At 44.8% G+C, this 25,776-nt stretch overlaps 1 protein-coding gene across 1 annotated transcript in view; it reads right to left on the reverse strand.

Moving 5' to 3' along the window:
- The window catches only part of Creb5 (cAMP responsive element binding protein 5), a 315,746-nt gene that overhangs the window by 126,959 nt on the left and 163,011 nt on the right, over positions 1-25,776 (reverse strand). The gene's annotated exons all lie outside the window — the stretch shown is intronic.

The following is a 25,776-nucleotide window of genomic DNA, read 5'->3' on the forward strand; positions in this document are numbered from 1 at the left end:
TCGAAGTCATTTCTCCCTTCATGGGCCGCTCCAGGGGCTTTTTACCGTGCTGAGAGAAAGGACCTCTGCGAGCTGAGTGAAACCTTGTCTCTCTGAGGTTAGCTCTCAACTGAGGGAAATGATGCCGGGCCCCTTCAGAACAAAAGACAAGCCTCCCATTTGTCACCTTGCTGCAGGGATGGGACGAGCGCTGGGGTGGAGCCACGTGTTTTAAGAGTGTTCAGGTAGAGCAAACAGTGTGGATGTCTTTTTCTCTTTACTTTTTAATTACAGGGGGACAAAAACAGCTTGGGAGCGGTGGAGAAACCAAACGTTATCTTCACAAACGATAGCAAAGCCCGTTTAATTGCTGAATTCTCACTTCGTACACAGGGTACCTGGAAGAGTCTCGACTCTGGGCAGCTTTGTTAGCACAGCTCTCTTATTCCACTTTTACTGTTTCCCATCACAGCTTTGTGCCTCCTCCTTATCAAAAAATAAAAAGTAAATTTTTGAAAAAGGGAACTCACTAGGATTTTTTTTAAACCACAAAAGCAGAAGAAAGGCGTGAGGTTGCATTTCCCTCCCATACATGATCACAGCTTTGACTACAGTCTCATCATTGTGCGCCAGGGAATCGGGGTACCTGATAAAAATGTCTCTTCACATAGCACAAAGCAGGGAGGGACCTTTAGTTCTGGGGAAATCACTTAGCTTATTAAAGATACCCACAGTGGAAGGTCCGGACCTGTTCATCGGGATCCGCTGGGATTTAACTCAGCTCCAGGGACTATCTCTCCACTCAGGATTTGCCCCCACACTCCCTGACAAGCTGCCCCGGTCACAATGTCCTCAATCGATGCTGAGGCCGCAGTGGCTCCCTGTGACACCTTTAGCAAGGCAGGCAGCTCTGAATTAGAGGTGATGAGCCAGAATTACAGCTGGCGCCACTGAAGCCCGCGCCCTGACAGCGGCAAATGTGGCTGTTACAGTGTGGCCCACCGTGTCAGTGGCCTAGATAACTCACTTTTGTCTCACTGCCCAAGCAGCCATTGATTTTTCTTCTACTGCAGGGAATAAATAACACAAAATTTTCAACAGCTCCTACAAGCTATAATTCCAAGTCAGCTTGGCAAAATTTTATATAAATGACTTTCGCCTTTTTAGAAGAGATTTACTATATTTTCTCCATTTGTCCTCTCCTATCCACTAATATCCTTCCTTGTCTTAGCTCCCATACTTAATGTCTTGGTGTTATTATTTTAGGGATATTGAAATGGTCTATGAGGTGGGGTTTTCCAAATTGACATCTTCCTATAAACTTCATATGCTGTGCCTAGGATTATTTTATCCCACATCATAGGGGTCGGATTAAGCTGTTGGATGATGGGCCTCATCTGTGTTGGAGTGAAGTTGTCATAAACATTTCACCCAGAGACCCTCCCTGGGCTTTCCCTGGAAAGTTGCAAAGATGACAGCGTTGGCCAAAGCCTGCCCAACACCTCCACTGAGGTCCTCAGGCATCGCGGTTCTCCAAGCACAAGGGGTCTAGCGAGAACAAGTGAACCTCAGATCAGAGTCACATATGCAGGAGGAGTTCAGTGTTTCCAGAACTCACACAAACTGCAAGGGCCCAGAGATGCCTACGCTGTCTGGTCAGGGATGGCACACCAGGGTTCCACTGTCCCAGGGCTCACAAGTTCCAGTAGAGCTTCTTCAGGAGAAACAGACAAATAAACACAGCTGCTTTGCAGTGCGGGACTGAGTTGAGACCAATAGCAGAGTTCAAAGAGGTCTGAGTGTTTATTCTTCTTCACACTTTCTGCTTGAAGCATCATCTTCCTTTCTTCTGCTTTTCAACCAAAGAATGGCTGCTCGGCGTCTCCCACTGTGGAAAGGGAATCCTGGTTTCCCTCCTATGTGCAACTAACTGGAGAGAGACTATCCTAATTCCCACAGGCACTTCTCTTCCAGACCTCATTTTTCACCCATGTTGCCTGCTGGCCCCCACTCTTGTCCCTCCATGCTCAGGCTGCTTCCATGGAGAGCCCGCTTTCAGTGGTGGGAACGGGTACAGGGCTGTAATCCTGGTGGGGACCTTCACTGAAGCAGCCCCGGCCAGTGGGCCAGGCCCTCAGATTGGCCGGCTCGCTCAGGATGGCGTCCAACACTGTCCTCCGTGGAGCCGTCCTCCTTGGGGAGAGGGTGGTGGTACTGCACAGCTGTTCCGTGTAACTCATTCAGCCTCCCAGCTCCTGACGACACGATCGGCCCCAAAGAAGAGGAAACCTCTGAGATTTGAGCCCCTCTGGATTCTTTCCAAAACACCCTGCTGGAAAAGGCACAGCGGGACTTGCAGGAGCTGAAAGGCCCAACAACCAAGGAGAGGAAGCTTTCTGTGCCGGTGACTTTCTGGGCTCCATGACTTTATGGAAGACACGGACGACGATGTAAGAAGTAAGGACCCTTCCTAGAGAAAGCCGGCGGGATTTTTGTTTTGTTTTCTGTTAAGCTTCATCGATTCCCCTCAAGGCAAAGCATGTCATCTTCTCGCAGACATTGTTTTTAAAATTTAACCCATGATTCCTCTAGTCCCTGGGGAACTTGAGAGGCCAGATAATTTCAGAGTTAAACAAGCTGTAATGACTATCACATGTAATCAGCCATAAACCTAGTATTAAAAATTATTCCCCCAAATGTGGCATCTCTTCCTTTTTTAATTTACAATAACCATCCAGGTGGTTTTCCAAGGACCCCCTTTGCAAATTGCTTCCAGCGGACCTTCCGGTCACAGACCGCTGCACACCCACATGGTGTCACTCAGCATTCCTTTCAACTTGGGTGTCCCGTGTTTTCACAGTGGACAGAGGCGGAGGGGTGTCCGTGGCACGTACCCTCAACCATGTGCAAGCAGGACCAGGAGGCTCAGGCCAGTGGACCTGCTGATGCCAGCCCTGGGCTCTCCCAGAAGAAAGTAAGGCCTTGAGTGATTTCTCCTTGATCACTCCTGTCTGGTACCTACTGCCACTCCTCCAGCCTGGCACCAAGAACCCTCAGGCAACTGACTGGCCGTTCTCATGTCAAATGCCACGTGCGATGTCCTGAAGAGGCAATGCTGTGAGAAGGGGCAGGATCATCTAACGGCAGACATTTTTCGGGGTGGGTAGGTACTGGGAGGTCAGGTGAGAGAGACCTTTGCTTAGCCCTAAAATATCACAACTGAATTTGATTACCTCTTTCCCCAAATGTTTACTTCAGTCTTCAGATACAGACACCCTCGTGTCACTGGAGGCTGTCATACTTTCTCAAAGGCACGTGGATCCCCCTACTGAGTATCTGTTGATGGAACAGATGAACCCACACGGCAGTCCTGGGATTACCTGGCCTATGCTTGTCTCCCTGGACACGAGGCTGTCTGATTTAGAGAGAGGTCAGGTCTAGAGAGTACCTTCCCGTGCTTGTCCTTCTCAACAGCTGTTCGCTGCTCCTCTCTTACAGGTCTTTCTTTTTGCAACCTAGGCCTTTGGCAGGTATCTGGCTCATAAGGAGTAAGGCCCCAAGAAATCTGACTGAATCCCCGCCAGTCGCTGCCCAGGCTGCCCAGCTCTCCCTGGAACTTCTCCTCCCTAGAAGGTCCTGCTCCCCCTGGTACACTTTTTTGTTTTTCTTGTTTTGTTTTGTAAATCCCTTAGGGCCTGGAAGGTCTGGGATGAGGAGAAAACTCCAGGGAGCCTGCAGGCCTGGGCAGGTGGGTCTTCTTCCTCTGAGCTCTGCACTTTCTCCTCAGAGGCCTTCAGGTCCCCCGACCCCTTTTCATGAAGCCTAAGGCGCACGTGGAAGATGAGCAGTGGCGTTTCACAAGGAGCAACCGAAACTAGAGTATGCCTGTGAACTGAAAACTGAGGCGAGGAGACCCAGAGGAGCCCCTTCTGGGGCTCTTCACATGGCTTTCTGGGTACCCCAAGGAAAGGGAGACTGATACCAGGACCACTCAGGCCAAAATTGGTGGTTGTGTCTTTTTTAACTAAAGCCTCTGCAACCCATGAGAGGGGCTGTAGAAGGGGCTAAAAATTGGCTAGGATGAGCTGACCGGGACAGAACAGATGAGCCAAGCATGCTTTCATTGAGAGATTTTAGAGGGTTGGAGCCCAGTGAAGTTGTTAGCCTCCACCGCATTCAGGTCTTCATGCCAAGTGGAGTCAGGATACGGCCCAGTAGTCACCAGAATTGGCTCAGAGCAATTAATCCAAGGGCATGTGACAAAGTGAGAAAAAGAAGCCCTTGTGGCTTGGTTGGCTACCCCGATGATAGGAGATGATCAACCAGATGTCCACTTTCCACTCAGGCCCAGTGCTGCGACTGAGTTACGGAGGCCAAAGCACCCGAGCAGGTTATAAAAGCCAAGAAGACACTCACTCCAGGGATAGACAGACCACTGAGGGGTAGGCGAAATACCAAGCTGCAGGTTCCTACTGGCACCCACAAATTTAGACCCATGCTGACAACGGCAGCTGCCCAAAGGCCCATGAACATTGATAGGCTCAGCAAAGTCATGGTGCTCAGTTGAGGAGAGGGAGCAAGACCTGCCACAGTCGGGACTTCTTCCCTGGCGAGTTATTCCCTATCAGCTCTCCCTCTTGCAATCCCACATCCTTCAGACTCCTAATCACTTTCTTCATGATGTTGTTTGTATGGAACATAATTATGGTCCTCTCCAGTCTGCCTCAGAACTGTGCAAGTGGTAATGTTTCTTTTGTTTTGCGTCATCGGACACATCTGTGATATGATCATTAACCATCATGAGCTGAAAATGAATGCCTAGTGCTCAAACACTAAGTCAGGAGCATGACTACTATCCTTTCCCCACACTGTTCTGTATCAAGGCTATCGGCCCTGCTCCTGACCTGGCAAGGATGGTAGAGGATGTATGAAGACAGCCGTCTCTTCCAAATGCCATGATTGTGCCCAGAGAACTGTTCGAAGAGACAGGCTTGGCATAGATGGGGAAAGGAAGAAGAGTTTTGTTGCAAAACCTCAAAAAGTAAGAAATGAGAAAGATGTTCACCCTGGTCCTGAGGGTCTCACGCTCCTCACATGCGCTTGGCCACCTCTCTTTCATATCCCCGAGTATCATCAGGGCCACACTCTGTCCCAACACTGCAGACTCCGTACCTTCAGCTCTCCTGTCCCCACTTCACTATCCCCCAAGCAAACACGTGCCTACCAGAACTTAACCATCTTTGGCAACTCAGCTAGTAGGGACTTTCAAAATCAGTGAAAAAGAGTAGAATTTGCACATTTAAATTCTAACCACTGAGTTATTCTCTTTGTGGATCATCTTGCCCCTCTGCCTCCAAATTCCTTGCCACTGTACATTGTAGTTAATCATCCCTTGATCCCAGTGAGGAATTGGTTCCAGGACACCTGTGAGTACCAGAACCCGAATATGTTCAAATCCTATATATATAATATATACATGCATACACATATAAATCATACACACACACACACACACACACATTGGCATATAACCTGTGCACATGTATCCTTATGCAGTAATGACTTGTCAGAACAAAAATTCTAAGGATATTTTCTGCTGTCTGTTTTTATTGTTAAAACTATTCATACATACACACACACACACACACACACACACACGGCTTTTGAGAATACTAAGGAAGGCTAAACTATGGAAATGTACTTGTGTTTCCATTCACTAGGAACCCTGCTGTGGACTCTGTGCAGCTTATAACTGACCTCCCTTTGAACAGAGTGGTGGTGTCCCAGCATGGATCGACTAAGAGGGTTTCTGCAGGAAGATTTCTAACATTTCTGTTGCATGAATGGGAAGGCTCTTTTTTTTTTTTTTTTTTTTTCGTTTTAAACCTCAAGCCTTGGGCCTTCCAAATGAAATTATCTGTGTTTTGATTAACTGGGCCCCTGGGTTAAAATGTTGGTTTTGATAACGGACAGTAAATGAAAGAGAAACTGCTGACATAATATTTTGGTTTCCAAATCCACTTCCACATTCTGCTGTCCTTCTCAGGCCCGTACATGACTGTGGTTTCTGTATTTACACCAGAATTCTGGAAGGAAAGGTGCAGTTAATCCCGCCCTACAATGAAGTTGGCCTCTGAGCTCTGAGCAAATGATTGTGATGCCTCTCTCATGTGTGTGTGCATTGGCATGCTCTAGTCTTTCCAAAAGCACAGTACAACGTGATTAATAAATGCTTTAGCTTTTTCCCTATGACAGGGAAGACAGATTAGTTATGATGTCCAAGAGGGCTCATATAAAAGTTCCCAGACTTCTCCTTCTTTACAAATTTGAGCATTTTTCTGACATTAATAGAAATAGGAAGGAAATTGAAACCAAGGTCCATCTGCATTTATCCCCGTATGCAGTCTCTGATATTTCCTTTTTTCAAAGAATACTTTTATTCTTTGAAACTTCCATATACTTTTCCAAAGTTCACTGATCCCATCCTTCCACTGCTGGCCTCCTGCAGGTCCCCTAGCACTCCCCACTGAGCTTCCCTTCCACTTTATGTTCTCTTGAAAAATATTCTCAGTGATTCTCAGATTCCCTGTGCTTCAAAGTATCTGACTACAAAATAAAAATGAAGATTTCTGATTATTTTCTTAGATACTGCTACGGTAAAGAAAACTGGAGGCTGAAGAATGTGTATTTTAAAAGTAAAGACTCCCAGAGTTTTAATGCTGGTTATTTCTACACTAAATTATGAGCAAGATTAAACTCCAGACAGTCATCTTGAGATGACTAGCCTATGAGCACAGAAACTGTAAATGAATGCGAGAGCCCCGTGTCCTGTGCCTATAATCTCAGGCACTCAGGAGGCTGAGGCAAGGACTGCTGAAGCCACGAACTTCAAGACTAGCCTGAGCAACCAACATAGCGACACTTTGTCTCAAAATAACAACACACAAAAAATAACCATGTTTTAAAATAAAATAAATAGGGGCTAAAGACACAGGTCAGCTGTAGAGCCCTTTCTCAACATTTTCGAGTCCTTGTATTCTCAATACTACAAGGGGGTTGGGAATTGAATGAGTAAAGTGAACAAAAGAAAGCAAGTCTCCTGTGCATTTCTCTCTGCTGTCTCTGTGTTTTGAGGAACCCAGGATTGTTCTCTACTCTCTATTTCCTAAGGTAGAAAGAACACAGTGATTTGTCTGCAAATGACCAACCCTCGAGGAACTCAGTGTCATGTTGCTTCCAAAACAGGATGCCTATGGTGGCTAGAAAGAAAACATGCCTGTTCACAGCAACCTGACACCCATCTACATACTTTGTGGGATTGTGTCCTCCAGGACCCCGGATAAGATTGCCGTTTCCTGACCTATGACTAGTTTTGCGAGGCATTCCCCTTCTGTTTACGTTCAATGCCTCCAGATGTTTATCTTGCAATGTTTCTTCTCTCCTAATGTGACTGTTGCAGTGGGGTGGGGTGGGGGGTCTTGGTGAGAGGACTCTTTCGTGGTCTTAGTCCACTATACCTTGGATCTTGGACATAAGGTGGTTCTTTTCTTTTTCATTTATTTATTTATTTATTTATTTATTTATTTATTTATTTATTTATTTTCGAGACAAGGTTTCTCTGTAGTTTTTGGTGCCTGTCCTGGGGGACTAGCTCTTATAGACCAGGCTGGCCTTGAACTCATGGAGATCTGCCTGCCTCTGCCTCTAGAGTGCTGGGATTAAAGGCGTGCGCCACCACCGCCCAGCAAGATGGTTCTTTTTCCTTGAAATGTAGTTGAGCATCAAAGATGGTTGCGGTTCTGGGTCCTAAGGAATGCAGTACAGGGTTCCTGTCTTTAGGGTCCTTCATCCCCTACTTGTCCTAAAGGCTCTTAAAAGCATGTTTTAGAAGCCTTTTATCCCTAACCTTGTCAAGTACCATAGCACTTAAGAGGAGAAAGCGCCCGTCTTTCCACATCCAGAACTCAAGAGTGACTGATGAAGGGGAATAGCATCACAACCTGTGAGTCATCAAGGCCTCCATTTGCTGAGCAGTGAGACTAAAGTGTCTGAATTATAATGATCCACCTTGTACAGTTTCTGTTAGACCAACTCTTTGTCATACTGATTTTGTCGTGGGACCACAGAAACAGCTATTAAAATGGATATCACTATATAAGGCGAGGGCACAGACACATGGAAAACCTTGGTGGGCGCTGAATGCCTAGGAGAAGGGGCAAACGAGTGGTAACGGCACAATGACTTAGGCACAGGCATGGCAGTTGTGCTGGCTCTAGACAGTAGTGGTTGGGTGCGGTCTCTGGGACACCCGAAAGACAAGCATTATTATGAAAGTCAGAGACCTTGACACATTTCTTTCTTTTATTTAAATTTATTTATTTGTTGAGATATGGGTCAGTCTTGCTGTGTCTCCCAGGGAAGCCTCCAGTTCAAGATCCTCTTGCCTCAGTCTCCAAAGTGTTGGGAGGACTGGCAGGTGTCACCACACCCAGAAGTTGCTCAAGCTTTTGTATGTTGTTGGTACTTATGACATCTCCAGCACGGGGCCACCAAGCCGCTTTCAACTCTGACAGGCGCTAAAACCATTACTATCCCTTTATTCAGAGAAGCATGCTGCCAGAAGGTCCAGGGTCAAAGATTCGGAGATGAAGAGATGTGGGTCAGCATTGAGGACTCTCGTCTGAGTCTTAGGGGAGCAATCCCTTTTAATGATCTGGGTACACTCAGAACTAAATACTAACTGCCTGCAAGTTGCCTTTGCCATTTGGTGGAGATGGGGGAAAGGGGCATCCTCGGACTTGACCCCCTATGGCAAACCTCTCCCTTTTCAAATGCAAATTGTCACTGTGTGTGGGTCCCTTATCCCAAGCTGCACAGTATCCCTGAATCACAGCTGCTTTGGGGTGACAGAAGCTGAAGGTCAGGCAGCTTTGAGCCTAGCAGGTCCCTGAATTCACTCTGGGCTGCTCCGTGTTAATTCCTCAGTTTCTGTTACATTAACAGAGGCCGTGGGTTGTTACCTGATAGTTCTTGGCTTGGCAAACCTCAGCAAAATCCAGATCCTTCTGTTTCTCTTTTGGTCTCCCCTTTCACTCCACTTACCCAATACCTTTTATTTATTTATTTATTTATTTTGGTTTTTCAAGACAGTTTTTCAAGACAGGGTTTCTCTGTGGTTTTGGAGCCTGTCCTGGAACTAGCTCTGTAGACCAGGCTGGTCTCGAACTCACAGAGATCCGCCTGCCTCTGCCTCCCAAGTGCTAAGATTAAAGGCGTGCGCCACCACCGCCCGGCGCCCAAAACCTTTTTCTTAGCTGACTTCAAGTCACTTCTCAAAAGGTTTAGTTGAAAAGGTGAATTTGCCCTATTGTACGTGTTATGAAGTCAAGAAAACCTGAGACAGAGGGTCATATGATGGTATTTGAGGAACCAGGACAGGAGAGGCTGGTGTGTGTGTGTGTTGTGTATATGTGAGCTGTGTGTTTTTGTGTATGGGTATGTGTATGTGTGTGTATATGTTTTGTGTGTTATATATGGTTTTTTATGTGTTTATGTGTATGTCTTTTGTATGTTCATATGTTGTATGTGTGGTGTCTGTGTATGTGTGTATGTATGTATGAATTCTCAACCTAGGTTTCAGAAACACATAAGAAAACAAAACAAAACAAAGAAGATCTAAGAGTTGCAAAGGCTAAAGCCAGAAACACACACAGACAAACACATAACAAAGCATCTTTTTTCACTGACCATTGCTACAAAGAAAATAACATGAAAACAGGAGGTGAGGTGCTCGGAGGGGAAACTACTCTAGATACGACATGCAAGAACGTCTTCTTTGCACGGAGATGCCACAGCTTACCTGGAACTGCATGGCGAGAAGGAGTCAAGCGAGGTCTTGGAAGAGTGGGGTGCAGAGGAAACCACCCAGATAAATAGGCACAAAGTGACAGGGTGTGATGCTTAAAAGGAAGGAAGTCACCGTCAGAAGGGAGGGACGAAGGGAGGGAGGAAGGGAGGGAGGGAGGGAGGGAAGGAGGGAGGGAGGGAGGGAGGGAGGGAGGGAGGGAGGGAGGGAGGGAAAGATGAGATGGGAGAAAAGGAAGGAAGGAAGAGATGAGAAGAGAGAGAAGGATGGGGTCTTGCAGAGATAAGATGTTATACAGTCAGAAGAGACTTGTAGCATCTGATTTTTAAATATTTTTATTATTATTTATTATTTTTAATCTTGTGTGTGTGTGTGTGCTGTGCAGGTGTGGGCATATGAAACAAATTTAGGTGCCTGAGGTGGCCAGAGGCACTGGATCCTCTAGGAGCTGATGTTATAGGTGGCTGTTAGCTGCCATGTGGGTGGTAAGAACCAACCCTGGGTCCTCTGGAAGAACAAGATATGCTCTTCATTGCCTCCCCATCTCTCTCCAGCCTCCTGGTTTTAGTTTAAGGAAATCTCACTAACCATTGTGTCACAGAGAAAAAGTTTAAGCATGGGGAACTGTTCAGAGATTTTCGTAACAGTCTGAATAAGTGGCCATGGAAACTTATACTGGGTGGGGAGCAGAAAGCATACAAGAGGGCAGAGTCAAAATGAACAGAGGCAGCAGAGCCAGCCAATGCCACTGAGTGGGGAAAAAGAGAAGCAAGGATGACTCTGTGCTGTGACTTCATCCGGTGCGTAAATACTGTCGCTAATGGCTGCGATGAGAAAGGTGTCATCATAGATGAGTCTGGAGGGTCGGGAGTTTTGCCTTGGGCATATTAAATTTGAGATGCCTATTAGACATACAGATGGAGAAGCCAGGAAGGCAGACAACAGGAACATCTGAGCTCAGCACAGCAGCCAGGGCTGAAGCCGTCCACTGGGAATCAGTTCTGATGGACAGTCTATTACAAGTAGACGGGCAGGGCCCAGGACTGAGTCATGCACAGACTCTTCCAGTAAGAGGTGGGCAGAGGATAAAGAGAATTGGGGGGGTGGGCAGCAGTGAGGAAGGAGCCAGAGAGAGTCCTGAGAGCCCTGATTGAGGCTGATCCTTTCAGAAAGGGTGATGTTGGCTATAGACCGAGGATGCCATGTCTGGGTCACAGACTTAGGAAGATGGGAGAACCAACATGATATGGTTCTATGGCTGTGGTCTATTGAGGAGAAGGTTGAGAAGGCACTCAGTTCCCCTCTCCCTCTACTACTGTGCCCCCTTTCTCCATGCCTGAGCACACTGGGGAGGAAACTTCCATAATGCAGAAAAGATAAAGGGTTTTGATTGGCGAGCAATAAAAAATAGGATGTTTTAAACTACAGTCTACCCAGGAGAGGTCCCAATGCCTTGGCCCCCTTTCTGCCTTCTGGTTGTCATTCCGGGGAAGTTAAAACACAGCCCCAGCACCTCCACAGAGATATGTGGTTTTTATTAGCAAGAGATAAACTTCATGTCAGCAGGGCTCTGCTTTATTCTTTACCACCCTGAGACCTGGCAAAAGTGATAATATTAGAATTACCCATGAGCACGAGATAGAGACCTCTTTTAGTTTCTACAGTAAGGAAGCAAGATTTACAAAACAAAACCTGGAAACCTCACTTAAGTATGTTATCCTATGAAAAAGTTCATTCTGAGAGTTCCCAGGATGGCTGGGGAGAATGTAGTCTATGAAACGGCCCCAAGAGCTGCTTCCTAATAAAGAGTAAAAACGGGGAGAAGAGTTTGTTTGGATTATTCTGTATCAATAAGCACAGACATTCTGAGATAGATTTCATTTTTAAATTTTTATATTTATATGTATATGTGTTTGGTGTATGTATACACATGTGTGGAGGGCAGAGGAGCATGTGCATGTATGATATGTGTGTGGTGTGTGTGTGTATACACATGTGCGGAGCGCACAGAAGAATGTGCATGCATGGATATGTGTATGGTATACACATACACACGTGGAGGGCAGAGGGAGATGTTAGGTCCTGCTCTATTCCCTTGAAATAAGGTCTCCCAATGATTCTGGACCTAAGCTAGCGACCAGCAAACCCCAGCTAGCCTCCTGTTTCTGACCCCACATTGTACTGGGATTACGGGTGGACATTTTATGTGGGTGCTGGAGATTTGAACTAAGTTCTGATGCTCGTGCAGCAAGAGCTCTTACCTCTCCAGGGCCATCTCTCGAGTCCCTAAGACAGATTTTTAAATGTGGAGACCCTTTCAGAACTTGTGGCAATACTCATCATATTAATCATATCCAGGACCCCTGAATCAAATGATGATAAATTCATCACTCCAAATAATAAACAAAAAAATTTAAGAGCAAGATTTCAGATGTTTACCAAAGCTCCTTTACTATTATGGGTAAATTCTTTAAATATATATATATATATATATATATATATATATATATATATATATATATATTTCTGAGTAGTAACATTAGGCCAGAGCCAGTCTGTCCCTCCAGAGAGACAGTCTGTACTGACTTAGAAGGAGAAAGAGGGGTGGGTGGCTGCTGGGGCTCAGGGAGTCACAGACACCCATGAGGCCAGACACTGTTACGGATACTTCAAAGTCAGGGGGACGGAACAAAAGCATCCTCCAATTTTCAAAGCACTTTGCTAATATGATCTCACAGAACATTAGAGCACGAAAGATTCTGAAGTCTGACTTTTGTCATTTTGTAAGTGAAGACTAAGATACAAGAAGTCGCAGGCGCAGATCTCCTAGGGTGTTTGTCTCTTTCCTGTTTTTTTCAGTTACACTCCTGAGAGGCCTGGTATCTCAGGACTGGGGAGGGTGTCAGTCCTGCCAATGATTTCCACAGCTCTGGGTTCTTGGGAATGGAGGTGGTGCCCTGAGTAGCCACAGGTTTGGGGCCCAGGGCATTTCCCATTAACTCGGCCAAGTCAGCCAGCCTCTGCCAATCAGAATTTGTCAGAGCTGGCTTCATAGCAGTTATTAAATGGTCTGGTGTTTCTGTAACCAAATAAATGCATTAAGAACAGGACCCTTTTCCGGCAATTCTTTCCAACATCCTGGATCTGGTCTTAGAAGCAGATAAAAGGCAATAGAAGCTCTGGCCCCGATAAAGCCAATTTATATGCACTGCAAAGCAATCTCTTTTGTCTGTCAACTCTGTTCACCCAGTCCCAACACCAAGCAGGGATCAGAAAGGCAGCAGGCTTGGCCAGTGTGCTGTTATTAGCCAGATCCAGTTTCTCCACCTCTCATCCAGTGATTTTTTTCCCCCATAGTAGAATCATTCTCCTTATCGGGTGCTTTTTGCATTTGGTTGGAACTTTTTCCCATTAATTATCATAAAATATACATATTTTTTTTTCACAGTGGTAAGGATCAAGGCCAGGACATGCACTAGGCAGGCTGCCCTACCACTGAGCTTCTCCGCTCCTAGCCCTCATAGAATCTACTTTACAATCATTTAATGCTGTGACCTTTTAAAGCATAGTTTCAGGTGCCATTAGGTAAGGGATAAAACTTTTGATATCAGAAAGATTTTTAAAAAAAAAAATTCTAATGCTAATTATAATAAAAACAAAAGCTAACTAAGCAATCCTTATTAAATTCCAATAATGGCCTGGGTTATTCTACACTGCCTTACTAAATGCTAGAACTAAGCCAGGTACATTCTTCTTCTTTTACAGATGAGGAAATAGTCTTCAAAAGCTGAAACCACTTGCCCAGCTTCCCACCAACCCACCACGCGGCCCTGCAATTTCTTCAGATATACTAACCCAAACCAAGAGAAACGGAGAAGCTCAATTCATTCTTGGTTTATCTACATTATTCTCCCTTCAAAAATATTTATTTTATTTTGAATTATGTGGATGCGGTGGGTGGTTAAGTGCACATCAGTGCGGGAGCCCAGGGGGGTCTGAAGAGTCCATTGGGTTTCCTGGACTTGGAACTATAGGCAGTTGTGAGTTGCCTGACATGGGTACTAGGAGCCAAACCCATATCCTCCAGGAGAGTCTTCTCCGACAACCTGAGGAATTAAAATCTTTCTTTTCTGACCTTAAAGAACAAGATTCAAGAGCGGCCCTGTCGTATAACCAAAGGACTGTGCATCCCATCACAGAGATATTGGGTCATCCATATCCATTGCTGCGTTATTCACAATAACCAGAGCATGGAAACGTCCTGAATACCCATCATCTGACAAATGGACACGAAAATGTCGTATGTTTATACAATGGCATACTATTCAAGTATTAAGAAAAATGAAATTCTTAGATAATAGATGGAGCTGGAAACCGTCATTCTAAGTGAGATAACTCAGACGCAAAAAGTCAAATGTCACATGTTTTTTCATATATGGATGTTAGCTTGGAGCCCTTAGATAGGTGTGTTTCATTTGGAAAACCTATAGAGGTCAGCAAAGTGGTAAATGGTGTGATATGAGGACCATTCCATGGGACAGGAAGAGTTAAATGGGGCAGAGTAGAGGAGGATGCATAGGGAGGGATAACTGACTTTAAAAATGTTTTGAAAAAGTCATATAGAAATTTAATACTGTAAAAACTCCCTAAATATATATCAATATACATTTATAAAAGAACTTAAATGGAATTACCCTATAGCAGGGACAATGCCCCTACTACATTGACGAGCAAGTAAAACTCCCACTGCTAAGAATGGGCTACCTTTTCTGGAGCTGTTGACTAGTAGACCCCAAAGACTGAAACCTAACTATTGTCATCACTCTTAGTCAATCTCTAGAACATGCCACTAAGACCCCTCTGCTGAAGATTACACACATTTGAGCCACAGAACATGGAGAAATAAAGCTGGAGCTACCCTTGAAGTTTCATCTCCATTGGCTAGCTTTCATAGCGCTGGAAGGAGCTATGAGCACCACCACAGGAGAACTGTATGTCAGTCGTAGCTAGCTCTGGACTCTGGGAGCCTCAGTAATGTCTGGCCTGACAAGACAGCCCTATGGGCACAATAATGGTATAGATGCTATGGAAGGAACCAACCCCTTTCTGATTATACTTAAAGATCTTTAAGATGGAACCCATACCTGAAAGAAGCACTGGGGCCAAGAGTCTGGGAATAGACAGGTCACAGATCCTAGAAGGCTACAACTGTCACTCTGCTAAATGGACATAGTAATAAAATGACATCGGATGACTTATCTCTGTACCCCTAGGTGAGGGCATCTCTAAACCCTCATCAGAGACCCACAGCTGATCAAGGTACAGAGAAGAAGAGGCTGTGGCATGCCCAATTCTAAATGGGGCCTCTATAGCACCCTCTCCCCAAGGCTCAGGGATGGTCATGGAAGAGGGCACAGAAAGACAAGACGGTAAGAGCCAGAGGCAGTGAACGTCTATAACCAAACAGTGTTTGCAGACACTGCAGGGGAGTTGCACATATGAACTCACAGCAGTTGTCACAGCCCGCAAAAGGGCTACATAAACTCAACCCAGACAAAATCCCAGCACGGAGCAGGGAGGGGAGCTCGAAGTTCTGCTCTTAGCAGAGGAGCTATTGGTATCTGATGGCTGCCAGGAGAGGAAAGTCAGTTTTCTGTAAGGGTGTGGCTCCTGGTAGGGCCACCTGACTCCAGAAATACTTGGGCAATACAAATTAGATTTGACAAACTTGAGAAACAAAAAGACACAAAGTTGAATGGGTAAGGTGGTGGGACTAGATTTAGGAGGAGTTCAGGGGTGAAAGTGATAAATTTAATGTATTGTATAAAATTCTCAAAGAATTAATAATAATGTTACTCTTAAAAAGGATAGCTCAATGTGCCTCTAGTCATGCATGTATGAAAATATGTTATAAGAATCTAAACCTGAGGGGCTGGAGAGATGGCTCAGAGGTTAAGAGCTCTGGTTGCTCTTCCAGAGGTCCTGAGTTCAATTCCCAGCAACCACATGGTGGCTCACAACCATCTGTACTGAGATCTGGCTCCCTCCTCTGGCATGTGGGCATACATCAAGGCAGAATGTTGTATACATAATAAATAAAAAAAAAAAAATTAAAAGAATCTAAACCTGAAAAAAAGAACACAGTAGGGAGGGGACACATGTCTAAGTGTGTTCCTTTCACACTATATATACATACATGCCTATGGTAATGTTAATGCATTTGGCCCCATAATCTCATAGAGATGACCATATTAGGAGGTGTGACTTTGTTGAGTTCCCACAGCCTTTTGGAGGAAGTGCGTCACTGTGGGGGTGGGCCTTGAGGTTTCCTATGCTCAGGATACCACCCAGTGTCCTGGTGCCTACAAGATGTAGGACTCTCAGCTACTACGCCAGCACCAAATGTCTGCCTGCACGCCACCATGTTTCCTGCCATGATGATAATGGACTGAACCTCTGAACCTGTAAGCAAGCCACTCCAATTGAATGCTTTCTTTATAAGAGTTGCCATGATTATGAAGTCTTCACAGTAATGGAAATCCTAACTAAGACAATGGCTCAACCGATCTACCCTAGCTTTTTAGCTGTAGATTGTTAGGAATTGGTATAGTGCACACATATTACATAAACAGGTACATACATAAATGCCTTTATATTAGTGAAATTTTCTTGACTTGATTTGTATTTATTTATAGTCTCATTTTTTAGGTGGCACACAAGAGATACATGGAATCAGAAACAAGATTAAACAATTATTCCATATAATCTATATATTCCCTCCTGTGTTGCTCTTGTATATAAAGCACTCTCACATAAAATGTTATATTTTTTATAAACTATTAACTTCTCTTATTGCTCATTAAGGAAAATAGAAAATATTTCTATAGACAGAAACTTAGCAACTCAAATTGAGGTGAGTGATTTATTTAAAAAGAGACCTTAAAATTAGCCACTAAGAGACAGTGAACTCTAATACGCATGTTCCTGATTTTGAACTTGCTGTTCACATTCTGTTGCTGTTTTATTCTTTTTGAGACAGGCTCTCACTCTATCCCAGACTGACCTGGATCTACTATGTAGCTCAGGGTGGCACTGAATTCATGGTGTTCCCCTGCCTCAGCCTCTTGTTTACTGGTTTTAAAAGCATTTACTTCGTCTCACCTAGGTCAGAGAATACTCTGAGAATGTTCAAGAAGGATAACAACGGCAGAAGAACTGTTTAAGAAAGAGGGCATGAAGCCCCGGCTAGCCAGTTTCCCAGGCTGTACCTGGTATGTATCTGCATCCAGATATACCCTTGGCCTGAGCTGGCAGCCCCATCTCCATGATGCACCGGGGCAAAAGTGGCTACAGCAGTAGGTGGAATTCCAGGAACAGGGATCCTGACACAGGAAACACACAACAAACGTTTCAGTTGGATGAGCTTGACTTGTAGCCCAGCCAAACTGTCCACCACTGCCCCTGACAGAAGCTCATGGTTGTGTATTGTTCTTGCTTTCAGCTTTGAATTAATTTCTGATATTCAGAAGAGTTGCAAAGAGAGAGCATAGCCTTCCTGTGTGCTCGCCCTCCTGAGCTTCCCCAAAGCTAGTACTTCATAGGATGCTGCTCATTTACCAAAACAGAAATTAACATGGAGATATACCAGGATGCTATGAATTAAAGTACAGGCTTGATTTGCACTGAATATTTTTTTCTCAAGAATTTCTTTTCTTTTCCAGGAACCAGCCCAGGATACAAACATAATGGAGTATTAATCATTTTATTTTCTTGCTCAAAAACAAGCTCTCATTGCTAACCAAAACAAATGCTGTTCCATTTTTTTGGTCATATCTTGTATTTTTAGTGTTGTCTGTGACTATCCACTAACACATAGGCTAAAACGTCTGGGTAAGCCAAACTGGACATGCGTCATTCTCTCAATCCAGTCTGACCTTTCCCACATCCACACTTCTGTGGCTGCCTCAACTTGAAACACCTCCCACAACTCTGCAGAGTCCCAGCCCATTTCTAGGACTTGTAGCTGACGTTCCTATTTCCAAGAAGCATTCCTGGTTCCTCTGAGGTGGGAACTTTCTCACGAAGAGTCTCTGCCTATCCCCCACAGAAGACTGAACCTTCATGCCGTCAGAGAAGAGCAAAACGCCAGGCCTGGGCAATGGTGGGCAAGAAGATGGATGGCACGCATGTCCCTGATGATAGGTGTGGTGGGGAATTTAAAAAACATCTCTTTACAAACAGAACAAATTCTTCTATATAACAGAAAGGCTATTTTTCACACCATTGCATTATTTTTCTTTTCGCTCATCCACTTTTAAAAAACACCATTTAATGGGACCCCTGTAGAGAATGGCCCATGCCCCAAATGGCGCATTCTTGGAGATATATTCACATTCCTGAGTAAGACACAAGTAGACCTAGTGCATTTCATCTGTAGAAGAACCTGTAGATACAAGTCGCTGCCACAGCAACAGCTGCTTACTCTTTATTGTAAAACTCAAATATTTTACATCTTTAAGAAGGGTACCTTCAAAACAGCAGTCAACGCCAATGCTCACCCACAGTCTCCGCAACTGGCCAACACACACTCCAAGGGAGCTATCCCTGACCACTGTCACTGGAGTGGGCACCCTCACAGTGAGCCTGAACAGTCTCACCCAGGGACAGCAGATTAGAACCTCGGTAGGCACCTGCCTTCAAAACTTATTCAGAGCAGATTATTCAGGGCTAATAAGAGCTTCTGTTATAATTCCAAGAGCCCAGCTTTCCTCCTTACAACGAAAGTTCTCAAATCTTAACATTAAGACCTTATTTGATCCCAGTAAAATTTGGGGCATGCTGGCTCTGCTATAGTGACTAGAGGGATTTGGCCCACAAAGGGTTACCTTCCTCTTGTGTCTATGGCTCTCCTCCCCTTCCATTTTCCTCCCTTCAGCTAACCCCACCCTGACTTCTTTTTGGTATTAATTTTTTTTTAAAGCAAACGAGCTTTGGCCAGATTCTCAAAACCCTGCATCTATGAGTGTGAAAGACCCATTCATCAGAAAAGAGAATCATTTGGGACCGACTCAAGGCAGGGGATCCCTGCTATTGTCATTGATGCTTATGGTTCTTCTTCAGAGGTCTTCATAAGAATGAAGTCCTAGCCCAACCCAGTGCAATTTCTGAGAGCTGAGCCCAAGGTGGTATGACCACCAGCCATACTAGTCACTGGGGATATTGAGTCATGTCCATTTATGAGGGGTGGGCGCCGAACATGAAATGTCCCCAAGGTGTTGGCTCATGGGTGCTGCAGCCGAGACTGAGCGTAGCAGCTCCTTTTCTGATGCTAGGTTTGACACTCAAGTGTCCCCTGCAAGGACACCTGGTCTTTATTTATTACCTAAACTCCCCGCCATCACCTCTTGGAACTCATCAACCACAAATTCCCCAAAGAATGTTTGCTGTTTTATTACACTCTGAGATGAGACGGCAGCAAAGAACAGAACTATTTCCTAGTTCCTGCTTTCCCTTAGGAAGCTCGATCTTCATAGGTAGGATGATCTTTGTGTGGGATTGTATCCTTATGTGTACGAAATGCTCTTTGTCTAATCTTTCTCTACATCCCAGTGTATAAATTAACCCCCAAATGAAGCCATTCTTACATGCAGGAGTTACTACCAGATAGCTCAGCAGCACTTTTCAGGCAGACTTTGTAAAAATAAACGAAATAATTATTTATGCTTTCAACTGCTGTTTGTCAGGACTTATCAATTCAAGCCCCCACTCCCACCACATCTTAGCTAAATTTATTTCTCAGCAAAAGAGGGGAAAAAAATAAGTCTTGCTTCTCTGCCCCTTTTTCTGTATAAATCCCTAAATATATTTTTTAAAGTTTCATTTAAACTGGGGCATTTGGTAAGTTGATAGTTATAGCATGCTCACAGCTGTGGGAAAACTGACATAAAAAATAACCAGCTCAGAAAAAATGGCCCATGAACAACATCTTTGAGTTTTTATGTTTTATTAGCAATTTGGACTCATTACTGTTTGGGGGAGGAAGGAAGGGAGGGAGATGTTTCTGCAAGTTGTTTCTCTAATGCATTAAGCAGAGTTTTCCAACCAAGTTTCATCCAGCTCTGCCCGGCCCCTGTAGCGGACTGAGAGGATCTAGGCAGTGCTGAACACGGGCCCTGCTCTTCCTCCCCAAAAGTTCTCCCCCACCCATTTCCCTTCCCCCAAACCCACTCTCCATTAGCAGAGGTCAAACGAGGCATTATACGAAGCTTCCATAGGAAAATGAAATAACCTTCTTGTCTCAACTCTGCATGCCCTCTGATCTTTCCCAGGTTTTGTTCTTTTCTTAGGCTTTTTTTGGGTGAAGCCAGGATTACCAATTGGCTCACAACTACTCCATTGTCACCAAGGCTTTGAACTGTCATGACCAGACAGAGCCTGAGGTCATAGACTTCTCTGAAGCAGTACTTAGTCAGGCTTTTCTTCCTTCAGAACCTTCATTATCTGTACCTTTCTGTGGCTTAGTGGGAGAGCATGCTGTCTCTAAAATTCTCTTTTCTTCCTGGCATTGTTCTGCCACAGTCAGCTCCCACGCCCACCGGCAAGTGGTGTGCACTTTGTTAAGGACAGGCCTTAATGAATGGTAGCCAGGTCCTGGTCTTATTTTCTTGTCTCCCTTTGCTGTATCTTTGGAAGGTAAAAACCACATCTGCAAGCAGTAGGAGCCCTCTATGGCCTAGCTCAGGAAGATAATCCATCACCAGGCTTGAGAAAATGCTAACGGAATAGAAATCATTACCGCCGTTGCTACTCTTCCCTGGGAACATAGGGACTACAGAGGAAAACGAGCAGACCCAAGACTCAGCAGAAGGAAACAGGGAGATGCATCTTACTCAAGCCCTCAGCCTTGGAAGAGAAGGGAAGGAACGAGCACAGGGAGACCAGAACTGGAGGCATTTCCACTTTTCATAAACAAGTACCTACAAGGAATTGAAACTGAAAAGATACAAAATCTGAACATCCTCAAGATTACACAAAAGGCTGAATGAGCTCAATGTACCTTGGTTTGGCGCAGAAATGGGACATGAGAATATAAACTCAGCCTCTAGGTTCAGCTTCTTTTTCTCTATTTTTCTTGACTAAGCTGAGATGCAAAGAAAGAAATGACGTCTCTTGAACACCAGTGAAAATGGTTGAAAACCAGCTTAACGGTTTTTTAGGAGGATTCCTCTCAGTTCCGGAGAGCCAGTAGCAGCCAGATGTATCCCTGAGCCCTCCTGGTACCTGTGAGGCAGATTCTTGGCGAAAATGGGGTCGAGGAGTCTGTAATTGTTTCCTAGGTCATTCTTTGTGCGATATTTGAGGACGTTTGTAAATAATCTTCCCCCAAAGAATGTAGCCTATATTTAAGAAGGAATATAATAATATTCCTTATTATTATATTACTTAAGGAAGTAATAATATAAAATATAGCCCGGGAAACAGGAAAATAGCAGTAGTGCCAAAGAACATTCAAGAATAAAAGAGAAAGTGTAGAAGAGCCTATTTGGTCTAAGCAAACTGGAGAAGCGCACAGAACATGTGCACGCAGGAACGCAAACACAGACAAAAAGGAATTCATCTGTCCATCTTCCTATCATGGATTAAGATTAGAAAACACTGAAGAAAAACAAATGCAAAATGATTTGGAAGGAGAAATCCCAGGGCTGCAGGAAAGAGAACTTTTCTGTTTCTGAGGCTTCAAAGTTTCACTGATCACAATGAAAATGGAGTCTTCCCCAGAGCTTATGCTCCCCACCCCTTGCCCCCAGCCCTCCCCACCCCTTGCCCCCAGCCCTCCCCACCCCTTGCCCCCAGCCCACGCCCACACAGGAGGGGCTGGCTGCTCCTCTAGGCAACATCTTGCTCAGTCTGTTGACCCACATAAGAAGGAGGTGTAAGTGCAAGGGGGGAGTCTCCCATCTTTCCACTCTACCAATAACGCTCCCAAGCTTCTTTCTCCCCAGCAGTCGGTGAGTACCAAACCGTAAGCATGAGAGTCCAGCAGAAGGTGTAAGATGGAACTCATCAAGCAAAGGCTTTCTTGCTCCTCCATGATCCTTCCTGAGAGGCGCTGAGCCAACCCCTGTCCATCTAGGCAAGGGCTTCAGAGAAACTCGCTCACACCACCCTGTCCTCTACCATCCTAGCATCCCAGGCCATCTCTGAGGGCGGTGTAGGATGAGGGGGTGGGATGGCCGGCGGAGTGGAGGAGGGCTAGTACTTAAATCAAGCTTTGGGGAGAGAGCTGACAAGCCGGCTTGTATGGTCTGGCCCCCCTAAAAGACTTACTGTGGAGAGCGAAAATCAACAGCTTTGGACTGAACAGGTCTGAGCTGGCCAAGTTTAACCACTGCCATTTCCTGCCCAGGCGAGCATGAGTGCTCTTAACCCACACCAGGTTTGGAACTCCAGGAGGTGGCATAAAATCCCGAGCTGCGGTGAAGCCACCTGGTGAGGGCACTTACCATGAGAGCTTTAAGGTACTCTGAAGTCCCTGTCTCTAAAAGTCCAGACATCTTCAATATCGTGTCCAAACTGCTTTAGGGGTTGTTTTGCCTTGTTTTCCCCCTCACCTTTTAAATAAAGGATAGTGGTCAACCAGGAGCAGTAAGGTACCACGCCAATTCCTTTGGTTGGGAAAGTAATAACCTGGCTGTCTTTTATCTGCTCCCTTTGCCCCTTGTAACTTTTCAGGGTTCTCTGGATGTCTGAGTCTAGGCAGTTGAAGAATGGCATATTGTCCTGCTGTTCCTTTGGGGACAGCTACCTTGTCCCTGGGTGTTTGGCATGCACGGACCTAGTACGAAACGCACTTATAGGAAATGGGTCCAAACAAAAGAACTGTGCTTCCCTTTGACACGATGTTGCTGCCCCAGAACAGAGTGTCCATTTCCTTCACAGCTGGCCTGCTCGCCTACTGCGGCAGGAAGAACTCTTGTCATTTATGATGTTTACAATTTGTGTGCGGCTTTCATAGTAAATCCTTGCTATCTTCCCCTTCAAAATAATACATTTCAAACTTTTCATACAGGCAGCAAATGAATGGGAAACCTTCTAGAAAGCCAGACCCTAAAACAAAACAAAAACAAACAAAAAGCCAACTGTCACTATCTTAGAAGTAAAATTCAGAAAATATCAGAGCTTGCCTGGATTCTGTGACTGTGTTTCAATAAAGACAGGGAATTTTATTTATGGAGCTTAGTTTCTAAGCCTGGGAAATAATGTGATGCCAATCAGTATGCAAATAACCCAGAGTAAACACGAAACATTGCAAATATGATGGTTTTATGCAGAAAGTGGCAGGGGCAGGGTGGGGGTAGGAGCTCATGGTATCCCTTAGGACATGTTCATATTGAGACTGGGATCCATGCAAGTCAGAGGGTATGGAGGCTTGGTAGGAGGGAGAAAGAAAGACAGCAAAAGAGAACATTCGCAGGGAAATCTTTATTCCCACTTACTACTTAAGTTCAAGAAACCTGAGCAGCAGGCAAGAATGAGGAGAGAAGCCCTAGAGTCCTTGTGTGCTCTGCGGTATGGGATCATGCTGGGCTGAGCTGGATGCTGGGCTGAGCTGGGTGCTGGGCTGAGCTGGGTGCTGGGCTGAGCTGGGTGCTGGGCTGAGCTGGATGCTAAGGCCTATGGGAGTGGGATGAGGAGGATGTGTGAGCACCAGCCTGTGAACTAGGCTTTGGATGTCAGGGAAAACAACTCCACGTGTAGAAAGTGGTGGGATCCTTTAACTAATAGCCACATTTTCATCTGTCTCCTACCCGCCCACTCCTGGGAAAGAAGTTTGGTGATTGCTTAGTGAATGGATGCTGGGGAAGTATTCAGGACAGTGAATTCAAGGCCAGCCTGGGCTACATAATGAGACTGGTCCAAAAAACAAGAGGGAGTGGGGAAGAAGAGGAAGGGAAAGGGAAGAAGGAAAAAAGCAAGGGGAAGGGAGGGAGGGAGGGAGGGAGGGAGGGAGGGAGGGAGGGAGGGAGGGAGGGAGGCAGGCAGTAGGTACCAGGAAATGGCAGAGCCAGATAGGAGGCTGACATAGTTGGAATGTTCAAGGTCTGAAAACAACGAAGATCATTGAAGGCAAGCTTTCTGGAGATGGAAAATGGGGTTAGTAAACTGAGGCTGAACTGTAAAAGCCTTGAAGACCATTCCAGCACTTCCCAGAGTAGACTACAGGGAAGGTTGACTTAAGACTATCCCATAGGACATTAAAATAAGAACAAGAATGGCAAGATGAAGAGAGAGGAGGAAGGAGAGAAAAAGGAAGATAATTCTAGATGCAAGTAAAGTAAAGAAGTACGTTCAACACAGTTACCCATGCTGTCCTCCCTCCCTCCCTTCCTTTCTTCTTTCCTTTCTTCATTATTTTTCTTTCTTTCTAAATAAGTAACTGTTTATTTCCATATCAGTGTGGACAATGCTGGGTGATAGAATTTATTCCTGCTGGTAATTTTTTCAGTTACTTGAACAATTATTTACAATCTACTTCCCTAAGTAGATTGTGAACTCCAAGAGGGCCCATTGTTTGGTGCACACATCTCTGGATAGCAGAACGCCTATGCGTTTTGAGTACCTAAGCAATATGCCATAGGTACTAAAGAAAATGGTTTTATGAATGAATGACCGTGTGACTGGGGAAGAATTCAAGGTTTAAAACAGCTGTCTCGGTGTTTCCAAAGGCCATTGTTCTTGGTTTTCTAGAAAATAATGCTGCCGATTCCCAAGAAATTTGGGGTTATTCGGAATCCTATTTTTTCATTGATAACCTGTAATCTTGTTTTCTTTTTCTAGATGCTTACAGAATGTTGTCTTTCTTTCTACAGATAAATTATAAGTAGTAGCCAAACCATTGTATGTACAGCATCTTCTTGGTATTATTGTTGGGACTAAAATATTATTTACACTGGAGAAGAGAGGTGCCAATAGTCTCAACTAATTTGAATACAGTTCTCTAGGGGATTTTTGACTCAAGGCCACACCCCACTTTCAGAACACTGAGGTTTTGAGTATGACAAGAGGGAGGTGGGCAAGCTTCCATTTGTGACTTGGGCAACAATTTCCTATATGTTTTCTCATTTGCTATAATTTATCTTCTAGAATCTAGTCTCAAAATTTCAGATCTAGTAATGATACTCAGTGCTATTTCCCAATGCGCGCGCGCGCGCACACACACACACACGTACACTTGTCTCTGCCTTTACTTCCAGGGGAACCAAAGAGAGGAGCCTGACATATGAGCTTATATTTGTACTTCATTCTTATATTTTAAACTCATCATTCATTAGAAGTATATAAATCATGCCAGGCAGTGGTGGCGCTTGCCTTTAATCCCAGTACATGGGAGGGAAGAGTCAGGCGGATCTCTGTGAGTTCAAGGCCTGCCTGATCTACACAAGAGGTAGTTCCAGAACAGGCTCCAAAGTGGCAGAGAAACCCTGGCTTGAAAAACCAAAAGAAAAAAGAAAAAAAATATATAACAATCATGCTGAATTTCATTTAGCCTAATGCAATTCACATAGAAACTATTTCTTGTGCGTTTAAATTAGGTCGTTTAAAACTAAAAATAATTGCAAAATATGTGGTCATAAAATATTGTGTGTTTATAAAACTCAGTTTCTAGCTCCTTCTGCCAAACTGTGCCGTGAGGATTAACAACAAAATGTTGCTTAGGGACTTTGGGTTCCCTGCATGCAAGTCCTGCAGCCCTGACTCCCTGAGAGGACCCTAGAGGAGTTCCTGAGCCTGGCGGAGGAAGGATGCTTTGCACCTAACATCTGCCATTTTCGCATTGGTGGACAGAATGAGCGCTCTGCTGTGTTGCTGGAAGTCTGATTTGTTCTCCTTTGCTTAAAACACACAACATCCTATCAGGCATGTAGCCCCAA

The sequence above is a fragment of the Chionomys nivalis genome, chromosome 1, assembly GCF_950005125.1.
Source record: "Chionomys nivalis chromosome 1, mChiNiv1.1, whole genome shotgun sequence".
Taxonomy (NCBI): domain Eukaryota; kingdom Metazoa; phylum Chordata; class Mammalia; order Rodentia; family Cricetidae; genus Chionomys; species Chionomys nivalis.